The sequence below is a fragment of the Hetaerina americana genome, unplaced genomic scaffold (genome assembly GCF_022747635.1).
Source record: "Hetaerina americana unplaced genomic scaffold, ioHetAmer1.1.p SCAF_9, whole genome shotgun sequence".
Classification (NCBI taxonomy): Eukaryota; Metazoa; Arthropoda; class Insecta; order Odonata; family Calopterygidae; genus Hetaerina; species Hetaerina americana.
Window position 1 is genome coordinate 67,405,141 of NW_027287538.1, and position 20,058 is coordinate 67,425,198.

General features: G+C 40.1%; 1 protein-coding gene across 1 annotated transcript in view; it reads right to left on the reverse strand.

The window, feature by feature from the left end:
* Window positions 1-20,058, reverse strand: part of LOC139698753 (zinc finger C2HC domain-containing protein 1C-like) — a 66,888-nt gene that overhangs the window by 45,998 nt on the left and 832 nt on the right. The window lies entirely within an intron of this gene.

Here is a 20,058-nt window from a genome sequence, read left to right on the forward strand (position 1 = left end):
GAACCGTTTTCTTACGCGCAAACTAGTTCCATTCGCCTAAGTAGTTGTTTCCACTGAAAGAAATCTTTGCATGCCACGTTCCACTTACATATCTTTCTTAATTCGATTTAAAACGTGGCGAAGAATTATTCTTTAGAATATCCTAATTAAATCAGATAACAGTGCATACGCGTGATAGATGTAACATTCATCTCAAGCCAGTATGACGACTGTAGTGGGTATATAACTTTCACACGATGACCGAAATCATACCCACAGCATCCCATTACCGAAAAGTATTTCAATCTGGGCTGCGTTCCGAGATGTGGTGAATTAGAAAGATTTGAAATATTTGTTCACCATACTAATTCCAAGAAGAGTGTTTCTTACGTCATAATGACTGAGCTTTAACGTTGAGCATTTAGGGTTTTACTTTGAATGGTATTACGTTTCTTTAAATCTGATTTCAGATATTTATGTTTTTGAGAATGTAAGAAAATGTTTGGGGGTAAGATATACTATGATAGATCACATTGACTTCGAGTAACTCAAACTCAATGATAAATTCATTCATTAAAGGACTTTGACGATAGCTTGGTGGGTTGAGCATTTGGTTACTTACCGAATGGATCCCGATTTCAATCCGGGGTGACGTCAACATCTCTTAATGGGAGGCGCCTATACACATCGTGGAAATAAACTACATACTATTATTAAAAATTATAAGCTTCGATCATAATCGAGTTCACACAGATTTTGGAAAAGCAGTTCATTTATAATGGTAGGTGTCATCTTATAATTATCCCATGGAAACTGCCGAAAGAATAACAATCAAAGATGATAGGATGTAGAGATATTTTTTTTAAGGTAATCTACCGGTTAAGGTAGGTTTTTGGATGGACACAACTACCAAACAAATATTTTATTACTCCTAACAAAACACAAAATCCATCATCCTACTCTATATCAGTTCCCTCTTCATCTCTGAGTACTTCCTTCCTCCCTTCATCCCGTCCAACATCCCTATCCTGTTCCTTCCCTTTGCTCTTTTGCCCAACATCCTACCCTCTATCACAGTCTTCAACATCCCACTGCCGGTCAACACCCCCTTCGTCCACTTTTCCTGCCTCCATAGGATTGCTCCCAACAAACCCCTCTCTTCGCCCACCATACCAAGTACTTCCCCATTTGTTTTCTTCTCTGTCCATTTCACCTTCTCCATTCTTCTCCACACCCACATTTCAAAAGCCTCCAATCTACGTGTATCCTCCTGCTTCAATGACCACGTTTCCGCACCGTACATAGCTACGCTCCATATCAAAGTTTTTACGAGTCTTTTCTTAACATCCTTACTCAAAGTCCCTGTCATCAACTCCCTCCTCCTTGTGAAAGCCTCTTTGCCTAGCGCAATTCTTCTCCTTACGTCCCTACTACTTTGACCGTGTTGGTCCAAGACACTACCGAGATACGTAAACTGTTCTATCTGCTCTAGTTTTTGCCCTCCTATTTTAATGTTAAGCTTGGCCTTTTTCTTTCTAGAAAATCGCATAACCTTTGTTTTATTAATATTGATTCTCATCCCATACCTGTCGCACTGAATTTCCAATTCACTCAGCAATGCTTGCAGCCCCTTGGCTGATTGACAAACTAAAGCTTGGTCATCGGCAAACCTAACTGATTTTACGAATTCCCCACCCACTTTCATTCCTACCTCGAGTTCTCCCCATGCCTCTTTGATCATTTCCTCTGCATACAGGTTGAAAAGCAACGGTGATAATGGGCAACCTTGCCTTACACCCCTTCCTAACACTGCCCATCCTGACTCCCAGTTTCCCACCCGCACCTGAGCAGTCTGAGACATGTACAGGTTGCGGATTAGCCTCCTTTCCCTCCAATCTATTCCTATTTTCTGCAATATACTCATTAGTTTTTCCCAATTCACTCTATCAAACGCTTTTTCGAAATCTACGAAACAGGCAAATACCTCCTGGTTGTGTTCTATATTCCTCTCGATTAATAATCTCATTACTGCAATGGCATCATATTATGAAATTAAATTTAATTCCAGCAAAAATAATTACCTAAGAAATACCAGTGGACATCGGAGGTCAACAAGTTCGATCCTGGAGGAAAGGGGAGGAAAATACTGATGGAGAGAGATGGATAGATTTTTATTCTAGGAGCGACATGGAGTCCTTGAAGCATCTGCTGTCACCTAGCCCCCTAGTCACAGTGTCAAGGTAAGGGTGGAGTCCAAGAGGTCTCGAGGGTGTGTGTGGGCCCAGGGTGAGGGCAAGGGCTCAGAATGGGAACGAGGAGTCCAGGGTAGAGGAGCCGTGGGCCAAGCGGGCCCTCCTTGGGCCCTCTCCCTGAGACGGATCGAGAAGGAGCGAGCGAATTGTTGCGTAGTAATTGTTTTCAAATTTCATTCTATCAAAAAAAAGTCGTTTCTCCGCAGGAGACCAACTGAAAATTTTTTTCCCTTCCATCTCCATGGAGATAGTCTCAAGGTGAGGGCGAGAGATTCCCAGGATAGAGATGGGGCCTCCCGCCTTGGGCAGAAATGCATACCCCGAAGTGCACGAGTCGAATGTGCTTTTAGGGAAAAAGATACGGACCTCCGGAAGACCACGTGATTCATTAGTAGACGCAGTGATTTCCTCTAAAACTCGTGGGTGTACCATTTTAATACCGTCTGACCCTCGCTGAAGAAGACAATAAATACTCAAGCATACCACAAAGTAACTCTGAATGCTGATGAAAAATTCAAACACAAAATCCTTTAATCATTCATTATTTTTGCAACATTTTCAAAATTTCAATATTCGTTCTCCCAATACACTCGAAGGGTACAGATCGTGACCCCTTCAATATCACACATCACGGATGCGAATCGGGGTTTGATCACCCCAGAGTGAAAGTATTTTCTCCGTGAACTTTCCTTAAAAAATTAATATTATTCTTGACTTAAATATGGGCAAATTATCTGCTTATGCTTCTTCTTTAAATTTGCGGTTTGTATATATTTTCGGTCCTCGATCTTTCACGGGCACCGATTGAACATTTTTTTCCTTTCCCAAGATATCAATGAGCCATGCTTGTGTCCGTTGTCTTTCATAAATTTGTTATAAAAGGTTTGGTGATTAAAGGCTGGGTGCATATACTGAGAAAATGTTGATGAATATCTACATACGTGTAAAACTTTCCTTTCATTCACCAGATCTTCTATCTTCTTGGCAAGCGTAGAATTATCCTTGGCGAGTCGAGTGCACGACTATTGGCCGGATGGTAAAGCTAATGCCAGCGATAACAGAACATGGCAATGCTGACAATCGCGAAAAAAATGTTGTCGGTGTAGAATAATTGCCAATTTCAAACGATGCTTAGCGTGTCCACTTATAAACTTATTTATTGCTACACCCTAAACCAATTTTCGTAACAAAATAACATCTTCAGGTCTAACCTAAATACGTTATTCTGTAACGAAACATGGTGGTCATAATGTAGTCATAACCCGATGCTGACGCAGGGTATGAAATACTTGAAGCACGCAGTACTTCTTTCGGCAAAACACAGTGATTTCTTACCAGAATAAATGCATTCTCAAAAATATTTCTGTTAACTGCCTTGCGACGTGGAAGGAGAGGAAATTAAGCATGACCGAATAGCACCACGACTGAATTCGCCAGCGATTCTAATTAACTAACTATTCGCAGAAATCTCCTCCTTCGATGTTCTAAATTCGTCTTCAATGCGATGTCAATGCACGCTGATCTCCTGAGGGCACCCAACCCACTCGACGCCGATGATTTTTCAAAGCTAGAGAGACATCTGGTTCGCGTCATCTCCTGAAGAGGGGGGACTTAAAAGAAGTGATCCGTTATTGGAGGGACCACTCTCTCGCTCGCTGCTCGACGCCCGAGCGTCAGCTGTGGCATCGCTGGCGGAACGGACGGCGGGGCATTCGACCGAGTCAAACTGTTCCAGCCTGCACACGTTTCTCATGCAGGATTCGAATCCGGTAGAAAATGAGCGCCTTCTCCGGTCACTGGAAAGTAGTAATTTCCTTCCCTATGTGCGTGATCGAAAAAAATCAAAATCGACCTGAGGGTTTATTGAAAATGGTGTCACGTAAAACCTTAAAACGCACGGGAAATCTTCCAGGAATAGTTTATTCCCCGAGGGCAATGATATTGATTACGTCATTTTAGGGATGAGAATCGACATGAAAATGTTTTCTAATGGTGTCCAGTAGTTGAAGTGGCCCCAGTCTGAGTTTTTTTTTGCTTTAGCGTTGGTGTGGAAGCAATATTAGTATTCCCTCCTCCTACTAAGTATTTTAATGCACATTCCTATCATATGCGCTAAACATATTTTGCCAGACGTCTCTGAGGAAATTCCTAACTTTTTGGAAGATGTAAAAAATTATTTATATTCTTAAAGAAACAACCTCAAGGCAAAAAAGGATCCACCTATGTAAAATATTAGCGAGGAGAATTTCAAATTAAATATGCATTTAACAAAACATATTTTAGAAGGCTCTGCGAAGATCAATCGACTGCAATGATGTATGAGATCTCCAATTTCCATGAAGGTCATTGACATAGTTTGACCAATGTTTTTTCAACGAAAAACCTTGATATTGTTTGCCAAATTCACCATCTTTCATCTAAGGCAAATGGACATTATAAGTGACTGCTACTATCTTGATTTACGACCGGGTGTTTGTTTTTTGAGGCAATCCCTGAGGGTTGGCTCGAAGCTTCTGCAAACCAAATCCACCAAAGAAATAAGCCAAGGAAAGAAATTCCTCCAAACTCTCCTCCGGCACTCATAAACGAAAAAAAGAAATAATCCCTTTTCTCTACAGGATCATGGCACCGTGACGATGCGATTACCAGAAGAGGCCTTCCAGACCGATTGAACGGTGGTTGGTTTTCCCTTTGTCGGATGGCCTGCCTCTCGGCGTCGCGGTGGTGCCACATTGGAAACACATACATCCACCCACCACTCGGTCGGCTGCCAACAAATGTTTCAATAGTATTCAAGAATAAATCGAACTTCAGTGATATTTTAGGATACTTTGACGCCATCTTTATATTTCTCAAGAGCTGTAAAGTACGGATATATATTTTTAACCCAAGAAAATAATTCCACGTGAAATCCATCGAATAAAACGAAGTTATATTAATATACACCAGGTTTACCACAAGCTAATCATTTAAATATGTTTGAATATACAAACATATTTCCTTGATTAATTCATTTACATTTAATATTCACGTTCACTGCCGACGTTTTCAAGTTACCCGTAGTTTTCCGGGGCGGTTTTTCTTTTACGAAAAGGTTCTAGAAAAAAACGGAAATTTGATGAAAATACGAATCTGAGAGAGAGTGATGAAGGAGTTTCCGATTTGGTTTGAGAAGTTTGAACAAGTGAATGGTTTAATTTAGGAGTCAACAGAGAAATTTTGGATATACAAAGTATTCCAAGTGACGGAGAAGAAAACAAAGCCAGGAGAACTTTCGACAGGCGAGGTAGCGTGGAAGGAAAAATGTGCGTATTTAGGACTACCCGAAGAAAACAGGGAATAATAATAGTTCAAGAGATCACTGAAATGGCAACGGATATATTAGCTCTTCTTTTCCTTAATTCGATCCAGACGAAACATACCATTGGTTAGAAGACAACTGAATGATTGAACTACGGATAAAGCGTGGGATAAATGGCCCTTATTATTTGTCAGAGTCTTACATGATAATTCAACTAGTCCATTTTATGTAGAGTGCAAAAATTGGGCGACGCAAAATATTGCCTTTGCTATTCCTTCAAATTGTGTCCACTGATTTCTATCGCATTACCACGCCCTATTTTGTCTTCGAGAGAATGTACGTATCCCTCCGCCCGCCCACCGCCGCTGGAAATTAACGACCAAGAGCGAAAAAGCAATGCGGGTTGACATTTTGCTGCTGGGCTTTCGAACATTATTTCAAATCATTAGCGTGCCCACGAATGGAATCAATGGAGCAGAGACGGCAATCGAAACGGAACGACCAGGATCCCTTTCGATCCGGAGTGAATAGAAACTACCACGTTCCGCCTCACAGTACGAAACAAAATGCATAATAAAAGAGTGTAAGTCTATCGATCCGAGCTGACACTAGACTCTCGGGAAGGAAATGATACTCTCCGATAGACTCCTTTGCATCTGATTACGTTTTAGTCTCTGCATGATGGTGGCGGGAAAAAAGGAAACTCCGGTTTCCACTCAGAGATGAACGCATCGCCATTCGTTGAGACTCATTGCGAATGCTTTCGAAATATTATGAGAGAAAATTGGATGAATGCGTCCCCAAGATCAATCAATTGATTTAACATACAAAACTTAATTTTACGAAAGAAGGAATCACGAGTTTCTGCTGATGCGAAGCAAAGAAGAATTTGCTCCTTGCTCCGGTTTCGATGCTCCTTTCTAGTCCCTGTCCGCAGTGATTTTGCTCATGGTTTCACTCATTCTCTGGTTTTTGTACCCAAATGTCACTCGGTTCATTTATGTTTTCACGTCTCTCTTCCGGGAACGAAATCGCTGAAATTTGACTGCATATGTATGCGTATTTTCGTTTCGACCGACGTCTCGTAATGGATACTCTGAACCCCATTGGGTCAGACGAGGTTGAATGGTCATAATTTATCGAAGTAGGCGGAGGAATTCATCAATAATTAACTCATTAATTGTCTGGTGAGCTGGGTTCATTTGCAACTCTTAATGGATTGAGAACGGGGTAGAGTGGGGACGGCGGAGGGTTAAGGAGGAAATCTGGTGATGGCACTGACCTAATAACAGGGTTTGAGCTGAATCAAATTTGAGTTTTAGTTACAATCATAGTTGTACACAGTAACAACAACTGCCAACGTACTTATCGAAATCATTTTTTAATCTCTTGTTCCACTTAACATATCGTATTTTCTGCAGGTAATTAGTCAGTTCAAAAAATAGGTCAATTTGCCTATTCACATCCTCCTCCTTGTGTCTTTGCGAGCGATTATATCAAAAAGAAAGATATAGTACTCAGTATTCAATTTTTCTCACCAAATCCATAGGCTTACGACTATATTCTTCAACATTTGAAACGAAATGAAAAAAAATATAAATAATCCTAACGCAACGCCTACGTGAATTAGCCTAGGCAACGTAATGTATCACACTGGTTGGAGGCTTGACCTCGCGATTTCCTGAAGTCCTACCTATTGAAAGGGGATAACGGCTCGGGTTCACAGTTTTACTCTCCACCGGTGTACGGTGTACTGCCCTTAATTCGTCCTTCTGGTTAACGGAATATCCCTGAAAACAAATCTCTTCTCACAGATTACGAACCCTGACCAATTACGTTGTATATTCACTACTTCGCTACAAGGGCGGACTTGTAAAATCTCCTTGTAGTTTGGCAGGTGTATCTTAGAAAAGTTATTCGCCCATAGCGTAGGGCTGTATTAATTTAATACCACCATAAATTATAGCTATGTGAGTTATAAATTATTTTAGCTGTAATTAGTTTTACAATCATTGTAGTTATATCTTTACCAATATAGCAATTATATTTTACAAACTATTTTACCTTAATTCATTTACGGCATAAGGAAAGAGTTATCCATGTCTTAAATTGAGAGCCCTAAATTTGTTATACTGACATATGTGAGCAAGCCGGCATGAAGGCTTGCTCACGGAGATCATGTACTTGACCCAAAAAGTTTACAGGGACGAGTTTCGCTCCTTAGACCATCTATAGTCTCCAAACACCTTTCGGCGAATCTTCTGACACCCCTCAAATCCATGGTAACGTTTCTAAGCCAAATGTAATGGACCAATTGAATATTTCGCTTTCCCATATTTATAAGAAAAATTTTCCAAAATCAGCGCCCCTCTGCAAATTTAATGAGTTTTTACCAACGCCAGCTATGATCATAAAATGAGGGTGAAGGCCGTGGAGAGGTGAAGGAGGTCAAATTCAAACTCAATCTCGTTCACAAGTGGTCCCTCAAACAGAAGCGGAAGAATCTCCATCCTTGGATTGGCTCTTTCTTCCCAATTCATCATTGTTTCAATCTGCCGGTTCCCTTCTTCGCAGATGGGCCTCGAACATGCCGCACTGAGACCCACTTATCAATAAAACTTTGATCATTGTAGTCTTCAGCGTGCCTTTGTAGTTTGTAGACCACGGTTCGATTAATTTATAGCTCTACAAATACTGCAATAATAGCTCTATTAACACAACTATTTATAGCCCTATTAATACAATAATGCATGGTACAGTTTAATATAGCTCTTTATTAAACTAATCTCGTGAGTTGGTGAACGGTGGCTATGTTGGTGGCTATGTGGTTGGTTGGCTATAATTCTGATACTTCGACAGACTCGCACAACTTTCATAAGGTCAACCATTAATGCATGATGGACGATTCATGATATCTGAGTCAGTTGAGCGTTCAGCTTCTGAACAGAGGGGCCCAGGGTTCAAGAGCGAGCTTTACTTCCGTCAAACCCAGGCTGCCTGATTTTCCAAGTTGCAGGACTTCTGAAACCGCAGTCGGCACAGGGATCGTAACTCCCACGTGCCTTCCCTGACTATGTGGATGTCACACTCCACTGCGGAGCTTAGTAAGAGGCAAAACGGGCGCCCTCGCCAAATTCCTTTGAATAATCTGATCAGATCTATCACTCACAATGAGGTCGTTAATGTATGTACATTTTTATGGATATAATTAATTATGGTTGTGATCACGTTCGCCATTTATTTGAATACATTTTCAGGAGATTATATGATGGATATTTTTATGATTGAACTTCGGACCGAAGAGGAATTGACAAACCCGCGAGTTATGAAACGAAGTTGTTGAAGTTATCGTGTGCGTAGGGATTCGGGTAGAGAGTGTTTTGTTCGAATCTTTAAAGGGTAAAAGAATGAGATTTCAATGCTTTAATTAATAAATCACCGAATACAATCAAGGTATTGTAATAAAAAGAGGCATACAAATTAAATGATCCCATTAACTGAATATAATGGTAAATGGTAATTGTTCACGTAACAGAAAACACCGGTAGTTTCAGTGAGGTTAACTGTTTCCATAGCACACGAGTAAACACTTTTCGACAGCGACTCGCAAGTTTATTCTTCCGCCGAGTTTTTTAATGGCGGAGGACTTCTCTAACCGATGTTGACAGTCGAGCCCGCTCTTCCCGCTCCGTGACCACCGATCAACTTATTTCGCTGCGTCTCGCAAATGCAAGGGGGCATCAAGGATGGCCAACAGAATTCATGAATTTTACCATGCCTTCCGGGAATCAGTGTTATTTCAGATGACAAGAAATTATACTTTACACTTTCAGGCTTCCCTTCGTGGAATTGTTCGAGGTCCATATTAAATGAGTTTGACTTGTGTTCCACAAAGTCTGTGGAAAATTACAAACTCATTTGATATGGACGACAACAAATTAATTTTGTATTTTTATCTGATTTTTAAATGTCCAATTTTATATTGCACTCTGGCTACATCTTAACGCTCTCCAACATTCGAAATTTTAGTTGCTAATACAACTAAGAGGGTGTGCCACAGTTCTTGGCATGTAAAATGTTAAAACATCAAAAATCTCAATGATGCGCCGAAAAATTTATCAGAAGCATGATAATTAGTGGAATTATTGTACGCTGAGTTTCATTTAGAGAAACATTTTACACGGCGAGCGAAAAATAGAGAGATCTTGGGACATCCTCAAAATCACTGGGGTGAATATTTACAGGAATTCATTTTTCAGAAAATGAGCGATATAAATGGTGAAAAGCATTGTTCCATCTCCAAAAATGTTGACATAAACTCGCTGTGACACTAGAATAACGTTCGCGACCAAAGACAGTAAATTCTCATGGTACGGAAAGAAATTTATCAAAGAAAAACTTTGTTCTTCCTAGGAAGAACTCTGGTAATATTTGCATTGCTACCATCAAGGGAAATAACTTAAGAAAATCAACCCTTTGGGCAATTCCCTCCCGTTGACATTGGAGGGTCGTTATTATCCCGGCCATCTAGCACTGAAATCGACTCAGACAGTTCAATTCTCGTTGAGATCCTTACTGGATTTTTTGTTGAATGTTTGAATGCCATTGAAAGGAATTAACCAATCGGAGCACGTTCGTGCACCACGTTCAGCGATGCATGTCTGATAGTTAGCAATATAACGTAAATAGAATCCGATGCCAGGTTACATTTCTGCGTTGTTAAATGTTTATTAATGTGAATTCGTCCTTTTTATGCATGACTACACTCGTGAACAATAATCAAAATGGTACCCGGCGTCATTTGTCACGCTCAAAGGGTAACCTTTTTTCATTAATATTCTTCGACCATGTGAAACCCTCATCTAATTCGTGATTCCATTCTCGGGAGTTTGATGACGTGAATTCTATGACAGCATCCGAAACGTCTCGGACAATTTTATTGTCCAAGGTACATTTTGCGTGGGGGATACACATTTAAGGCATTCACTGACGGTGGAAGAAATTTAAAGTGAACCTTTAAATGATTATTATATTATGCATTTTTATTATTTTAGGATAAACACTGATAACCACAAGAATGAAATCCGTGGCGTTGAGTGAAAAAACTCGACCTTTCGATGGGACTAAATAGGCAACATTAGGAAAAGGGAGATATTAAAGATTTCATTAGCGCATACGAGTTTATCATTTTAAAGCGACTTTATTTAGGCCACGATCCCGGGGAAATCACCCGTCCGGAGAATCTCAGGCTAACCATCTAACGGCTAGATGTTCAAGATGCATCTGCATACGTACACATCAGTTTCTAGGTTTAAAATACCTTTAAATCGGTATCAAGTACGAATGCAGATGCACCTAATAACCTTCATCTGCGTCCGTGACTGATGCCATTTTAACGACATTTTAAACTTAGAATCTTATGTGTAAACATTAAAGAATGTCCTCGTAAGGATTGCTTTTTGACTGTAATTCACTGGCTGCTTCGTGTCGTCAAGTGATTTTGCTTTTGTGGTGACGGCTCGGATGAAATTTGTGTGTGAGCGATGAAAATTAAAACGTCCACAAAACTGTAGAAACATTTAAAAGCGGAAATCCTTTTCCTTTTCCGGTAGATGAAAAGAAACAATCAACTAGTATCCGGGCTTAACCAACTTACAGAGGGGATGGACATATGGGTCAATGTATCTTGTACAACATCTGTTTCACAGAGTTACCTTGTCCTTCTTGGAGCGTGGAGAACATCCGTCAAGTTAAAATATTAGCGAGGGAAATAAAATTGTAGATAAGGGCGGGATGACTTTTCATTTACATCTAGCACAGAAGTGGGAAGCCAGTTAGCTACGACGAGAAGGAACGGTAGAAAGGTGCCTGAAGAAATTGTCCAAGTACTCGTGATTTTCAAATGAAATTCCAGCGACGTGAAAACGGAAATGAAAAAGTCTATATCCTTATTGAAAAAAGGTTTTTTTGAAAGATGACGGTGATGAAAACATTTCTTGTGATGATGCCATAATTTTCTTTGAATCATAATTTTTTAAATCTCGAATCTGAAAAAAAATGTTCAATGGAAAATAAGATGTTTCTAAATTATGATTATAGCCATGAAACTGAGCCTTATTCCGCACTGCCAAAGATTCGATATTGCTTCCCCAGTGCCTTTATTGAACGATCGGACCGCCGCGTAAAATTTCTGCTGCGAACAACAGTTGCATGTAACCAATCATGTTATGAGAGGCAACTTTTACGAGACATGATTCATGACAGCATTTTTTTCCATTGCACAACTCCCTCCTTTAGGTGCGTAATAAGTATTTTTTTATCTCAACAATAGTTACGAAAACTTTTTCAGTTACAGAACTTGTTGATGAACAAAAGCTGATATGTTATCAAAGCCAAAGTAAAGCCAAAAATCTTTTAGAAATGAAAACAAATTACGTGATACCGGTGGTAAAAATAGAGGTGTCCGCCTTCAAATTCTCAATTGTAGAGGAAAATGTTAAAAAAACGGCGGAGATACCCACTTCAACGACTGGCTCGTTGAAGTTTTTACCATCGATGCAGCGACGGTAAAATGTTGACGGTCACTTTAATGCTTACTATTCGGCGTATGTCCCAGCATGAGTAATGCGTTGAAAAGAACGGAAACTGGGTTGGTACATTCGCGTTGTCCATATGTAATAAGCTGGCGACCGAAATTCCAGTATTTCATTACGCCTTGGCTGAACCATGCCACTATTCTACCCTATTTATTATTCAGACAATCAGAAAGGATACGAATAAAAACAACCAGCTTAACTTCTCAGAAAGATGCATAATGTCCAGCCCTGTTTTAGGAAACATGCTCGACATAAAACAAGACGACAGAATGCGGAGAATTACAGAGAAACAGTGTTTTATTTTCCTGCCGAATGCTTTTGGTATCGAAGACACTTTTTAACCTTCCTATGAGCAATAAGGGGAGTGTTCAATGTCATCCCATAATACTTCATCCCCGTTTTGCTATCCTTGACTCTTGAGTGCTCGTTGGTGACAACGTGTTTGTACGATAACCACCACGATACAATTATTGACTGATAAGGTGTTTCCTACCTCTTGTACACACATAAGTCGATAAAGATGAAGATTTTCATTCCCGAAGAAGTGGATCACTGCCCTCGTATCTTTCGTTGGTCGTCAAGCACTTTTTTACTACTCCGAGCAATAGGTTTGAATGTCTCTTCGCTGGCCTCTACTGATGGAAAGCCCTCTATCGACAATTCTTCGTAATTATGATCGCCTTTTTCACCAAAATATCGTGAAAAAAATTGTCTTCTTCCATAGCTTAATGGTACTCGTATCCACTCGAATTCTGTACCGGTCTCATATCGCTGCATATTTTTATTCCTAAAAACTTAATACAATTTTTTTTATTGTTTGATTATTATCTTCTTGCACTGTAATATATATTTTGAACCATTTTCCACGTCTGCAACTTAAGTTCTCGGGAGAGTCAAGGGCAGCATGAGTGCGTGGAGGTTTAATCATTCTACAAAAGCCAATCCATCCCATTCCGAAAGAAAAAATATCTTACAAGATTGCCGTAAAAAAAAAATGAATGAAACGTCTTAAATAGTTTTGGGAACTTCATTTGCTTGAAGATCCCCACTGCGTCCCGAAGAGGAGGGCTCGCGAAAAAAACACACCTGACGTCTTCATTCACTTGAGCATTTTTTCTCACGGCCACGAAAGATGAGTGGAATGGTTAGGGGGGGGGGGGGCAGTCAGTCATTCGGCCTCCTCCTTGCCGCCTTCCTCTGCCCGCTCGCGAGAATGAGGAGAGGGCTGAACGGGAAAGGGCGAGGATGAGTCCTTATGAGTCATCTCGGCCGTGATGAAGATGGAGCCCTGCCACAACAACACACAAACACACGAATGCACACACACACACTGCGCGCATGCGCACGCACACAATAAAAAACAGAGAAGGACGCACCGCCGCCGTCGGGGTTAACGGAAGCGCGCGGCGATAGGGGGCGCGACACACATTCCGACGACGACTTCCAAGCAGCGGTGACTCAACGAGGAAACCGCTGCAATTTCCCATTTCGGGCAGACGCTGCAACTTGGAGCTTTCAAAACCTCCCCGCGAAGGACAGATGAAAAAATAAATAAAAATGCGAAGCGTCGATTAAGTACGATGAAAATCACATTCGCGTCAGGGGTGGTTCCATAGTAATGGCACCGGCTTGCATAGACGATAATGATGATTACGTTTAATACTCGAGCAGACTACAAATCGATCGCTGATGTAGCCATCATGCCCCAGACATAGAAGTACACACATGAATCAACTCGACTCTGATAGTTTTTCATCGAATCGTCTCAGTTTGAAAGGTGATTGAGACTATACGTGAAAATTGCCACCAACCAATACGAGTAGCAGTTCAAAATCTATGAACGACAAATAGATCATTACATTTTAAACAAAATAATTGATTAATGACTGCGAACAGGACGGAGGCTACTTCATTTAAGTATCAAACCCAGGCGTAGTCGACAGTGGACTCGTTACAGGAATGGGTGCAGTACACGTACGTATAAGTTGACCTTCCAAGTGGACCCATAAACAAGACAACTACTTGGTGTAATCGCCGCTTAAAAGTAAATGAGATTTCAGGGCCGAAAATGGATGGAATTAAAAAAGAATTTACCACCTGACCCTGGCCTAGTAGCACATATAATGCCAATATGCCTGCAGTTGAAGGAAAATTGTCTCCATAAGAGGGAGGAATGTGTAAATTTCAGCGTCAGCAGGTACAAGCGTTTTGGCACATGAACTATATCTGGCCTGTGTTTTAATCGAACTTTTAAACTCTCCTTCATGCTTGCCTGATACCCTGCAAGGGATTGACCTAGAATTGACACCGCGGTTGTTAGGTTATTTGCCTTGAAGAGCAGACCGAATATTACCAACAACATTATTAAAATACAAAATTTAGACGGTTATATGCAACTTTGGGACGTTTCAAGGAAACAAAAGTGGCACCTACATCGTCCTTATTGTATTTTTATATGTATTTGATTTTTAGTCGTGTTATTCTAATTCAGGGTGTCTGGTGGTTAGTCGAGGCTTGAAAATGTAGAGTTAGATAGTCTGTGGGTCCATTCAAAACATACCTTAAACGGTAGAGTATCATAATAATAATAACGACAGAAATGGCTCTTTCGTGGTATTTAATTTTATCTGAGATTTGAGCGCAATATTTTCAAACTGAACAATTTTTTGTGCCGAAAATGGCTTCTATGGTGTCATTTGGCTGTAAGACATTCAGTTCAAAGAAGAAACTGCAGAACAATGACCAGAAAAATAAAATATATTTCAGAAAATTATATAAGCAATTTCGTTAACTCGATTATTCCAACTACAATCCACCGTGGACCATTAAATATGAAGCTTTGTTTTTCTCTTTATTCCCATTATTGTCGCCACTTCTGTAAGGCAAAAAACGACCATCAGAGGTTCTGGTTGGGTCAGCTTCCTAAGGACAGAAAAAGGAGTGAATGGGATTCCTACAGCTTTTAGTAATTTTAATAAATTGCTCTTGAGCATTTAATTTGTTTCATTTTTATTCTTGTGCCTTTTGGACCAATTAAAATACATTTTATAAAACCTGCTTCATATTTATTCCTTTCACCTGTTGTCTTACGCTTGGATTGATTGATTTATTAATATATTGGGGTTTTGAGCATTAAAATCATTCTCAAGAGATCTGCTACAGCAAAATATCAATCAGTTTGATATCCATAGACCAATAAATTCCAAACTATTAGTCCACGACGATTAGAGAAATTTCGGCAAGTTGAGACGACGAAAACGTGTTCAACCCATTTCCTCGTTTACACTCTTCCTTAGAGTTTACAAGCGCGATTTGATTATCTCAGAAATTGAGATAGCTCCCCATCAAGTGATAATTGTTTGAAAAACATCCCTATATTCGTGTAGGGGTAGGACCCACAGGACTACTACTAGTTAAACTCTTCAACTGCTGTGGGGGCATTTATTTATTTTCGTCCTAAACTTATCTGCATCGATTCCAGCCCGCAACCGGTTTGCGTCTTATCTTCCACGGTGGAAGCCGTGATTTGAGGGATCGGCACGCAGAGAGATCTGGGCCGGTGCTGGGTTGGGCAGTGGGTGGGAATGGGAGGAGTGCCTCGCCAGCGGAGGAAACAGCGCACACCGTGATGGCACATGGCGCGGATGCCGGTGCCACCGCACGGCCAACTCGACGCCGGGCCCTCTCGACTACAAAGCGGCGTCTAATCGCTGCATCTTGGAGGAATGTCCGCGATGTAATACGAAGCATGAGAACGAGTTTGAATGATAAAACGGGTGCACAAGAAGTAACATAGTTTCTGTATGTCCGTATGAAACCACCGTATAATTTGATATCTCGTTTACCCCTGATAATCGCGTGGGGGGAACTTGTTTACCGCCTTTGCTCTTGGCCGACACAACGCAAGAGCCAGATTAAGTTTCTGCGAGTTCCAAGCGCGCCTCTGATCCTCAGGTTTTTATCCAAATACTTCCTTTTTAATTCGGGATGGACTCCTTTACTAATCATATGTTGAGACGGTATCATACCTTATACTTAGTCAAAATGGAAATGCCGATCTTACATATAATATGGAGAATATTCTCGCTGTCGTTTAGAAACGTTATGGAGAATGATAAATGTATCCTCGACAGTTTCCAGCATTATATGAAAAATATAATTTTTTTCTCGTAAGAAACTGTGGCTTTTGGCTCGGAGTAAATAACATGTCCCCACTGGGTGCCCTGGCAAAGACCACAAACCTGTCCCCGTGGCATCATGTTCGAGTATTTTCAATTGACCTGGTGTCTTCTTTTAGTCGGCTATTGAAATCGCCGAATTGTTTCAGCATTGGTAGATACGAGACACATCGGGACGCCTCTTTGTCTCACACGAGAACACTTGGAGTTACATTGTTGAAAATGGAGTTACATTTACTGTCGTCGACAATACAAAAACAGTCACTGATATTCTCTAAATTTACAGTCATTTGAAAGTCCTTAAAACGTACAGCTCTCCTATAGAATGTAGCCTAAAATGCCAAAAAATAATGATCAAATGGAAACTTCAACTTTTCTTCTCAAGGGAGAGGGCTTCGCCACGATAAACTCATTCGTCAGGAACCGCAGCTTCCTTTGCATTTCAGTTCTTAGTTCTTCATCTGCAATCAGAGTGGCAATTAGGTATATCGAAGTAGGAAGTACTTATAAAAGTAAAGAAAGGGGAAGGCTTGCACATGCAGATATAGCAGTTTTAGTACTTACTTTACCCCCTTATTTTTAATATCGATAAATATTTCGTGGAGATGAAAGTGTGGTTAAATTTTTTAAAAAGGTCTGCTTTCTTTTATTAATTCGCATTATCGAATACCTTATTGAGTTTGAAGTTCATGTTTCAGGCTCTATTGGTTTTAGTCTACGGATAGGATATGTGTAGCTCCACCTTATTTAAAAATGGAGCATTTTAGCTGACCCTGGGAGGGAGGTTCAAGTTAACCTCATTCAAGCCAAGGAATTAAGGCGTGGCTCCAACGTGAAAATACTGTATGCCTAAACAGTTGTCGTGAGATGAAACAAATTCTTTGCATTGCTTTCAATGGAACTGATACCTTAAAAACCAGTTTACGGTATCTATCTACTATCCATCTACATACATGGTACCCTGCAAGCCACCGCTAGGGTGTGTGGCAGGGGGTGATACGGTATTGACGTCTTGGATCGACTGCTACGCCACTGCCTTATCCTGATTTCTTTTATCTTTCTTAATTCTTTCACTTGCCTTCCTCCTTTTCTTTTTCCGTCTGTTGGCTTCACCCCTCCCATCTTCTTCGAGGGTGTGAGCGACCGCACCCCTTCGCCATAGTAATGAAATTGGAATTCCGAACATGAGAAACTCTCGTATCATTATGGGTGAGTCACTTTTCAAATAATGCGGGACGCTGACTTTTCGCGAATGCATTATTAGAACGGACGTAGGAATGATTGAACTTCTCGAGCGGCAATTGATGCTCTCCCAAAAGCCATAAAAACTAAAGGAAACCCATACAATCCAGGGGTTTCGTTGCAGAAGGATCTTTTTCTTTTGCTCCCCGGACCCCTTCCGTAGTCTGCACACCCTTTGGTGACACGATAAGCTCTAAGCTTGTCGCCAGGGTTCCTAGTCTATGAATCACCAGATTTGACAGAACACCAATGCCCGAGACATGAACCCGTGACCTTTGAATTAACAAGCAAGCATGTCATCCACACGAATAACCCGAGCCGTAATATATATTCCATGAAAACTCCTGAGCGGTGAAAACAGGTCCGATGTATTTTAGTCCGGTTCATTGAATGGTAAACACGTTAATTTTGTCAATTCACCTACTTTACATTTTGCCGACCGCTGATGCAGATTATCCCTCTTCCGACAAGATGGCCGTACATTAAGGATGGTTCGAACCCACGATATTTGGTTTTTAGTACACGTCGATAAGATGCGATGGATGGGGAAAATGTGCTTTTTTCACAAATTAAGTTCACTTTTGTAAGAGAATTAAGGTAAATATTCAATTATCTAAAATAATTGACATTTTGAGAGATCGCTGACTTTTTTACATAATTTCATTTTCGCATTTCATTTAATAAATGAAAACGGCGTCATACATTCACTGATGTACATAAATTAAACCATGGCGTTCTTTTAATCTGAATTGTAGCTTTATATTCGATGATTCAACTTCCTGTGCACGGTATGCGTGTAGTATCATGTTACTAACTGTATATGATGGCATTATTAAAATTACTACGATAGCCGTTCACTTCGAAAAATAACTTGGATACAGCTACTGAAAGTATAATTTAATTGTATCAATTCAACTGTGAATTATCAGGAGACGTCCGGCTTCTGAATAAAAATATGAGATTATAAACTTCCTTTCATGAAGTTATCGGAAATAAGATCTCAGCGTCGTCTCGCGACTACAGCTAGCAACCTTTCAATTTTTCCGATAAAATTAGTGATTAATTATAGATTTTCCTAACCTTTTTGTAGAAAGAGGCCACTTTTATTTTAAGTTTCGGTGCCACGATAGGGCAAGCAAAGACATAAATCAACATTCAAGTGTTTCCGTATGACGCCACGTATTTTACTGTGACGCATGTACGAAAGAAAATCGCGACGAATCGCGAGTTTTTTAAGGGGAAAATTTCGTGAACTGGTACTTGATAATGCAAAGAAGAAGGAATTAAATCACCAGGGTTGAGTTTGTACAAAACTATTTGGTTCGTAAGCTATCTACTACTACTACTTTAGGCATTCTTTACAAAGTAAATTCATTTTCTTGAAGGAAATATTAAATGTAAAAAATATGCCTTCATACATTTTATGCTCTTATCACCTAGTTTGATGATTGAATATTCACTAAGCAAAGAACATTTATGAAAAACATTTCTTTTTTCAATTCATTCTTATAAGCAAGAATACCTAAGATAGCATTAATAATTTCACCTATGCTTTCTTAATAGTACGGTTAAGTGCGTTTTTAAGACAGTATGATCACTGCATCATCTTTCGTAATATTTCGTATTTCATTCTAATTTAATTTCTGCTGAGATTTCCATTTTTCTACGAAAATTGCACTTTCAATTATATTAGTTTGGCGCATAATGTATTTTTGGGGTATCATAGTTTTCACGCATTTTTTCCAAAATTTCTTGGAAATTATTCCTACTTGTTCTTCTATGAAATTCCGATGTAATTATACTGAACAGCCACACAGCGCTACCAATAAACAATAGGTACCAGTTCTCTATAAACGGTGGCATAAATCTGAGGTTGGCGAAACTATACACAGGCTAACCGGAAAAGACTTCCGTTTGAAAATTCTGATGCATTATCTTTTGATTAGCTTGGAGCATAATAACATCTTACCGCATCCTGTTCAACATACCTGCCTCCCCAGCGATGTGACTGCCACATTATTACAAATCACCACAGAAAGGAACGTCTACACGCGCTTATTCGCCATTCACGCGTGAGGCGTATTTCATGCCGCATCAAGTGAGGAGGAAATTAATTCTACCCTCACACATAATGGAGTTTGATTTGGGTTTTGACATTTATACCACCCACTTAATTTTCGTTACATAATCCCTGCATGGCCGACAGAATTAAATTTTTCTCACACAAAGAATAAATAATCACTCTAAGGTTATTGGGTACTAAGGTTGAGACGTAAAATTAATAGTATGCTTTATGTTCACGAGAAAGCAACTTGACTTGAACATTCGAGGCTCGCGTGGTGATTTGGGACTTGATTGAATGATTTACCGAGTAAATTGGAGCAGAAATGAGGGTGACATTCGAAGAAAGCGGCCCAAAGGGTATTTACAGCGACTGAGGATGGCCTGATTGGTGCAAATAGCCGCGAATTTCCATTAGCTGTATCCAGATTATTATGCCTATTCTCCAA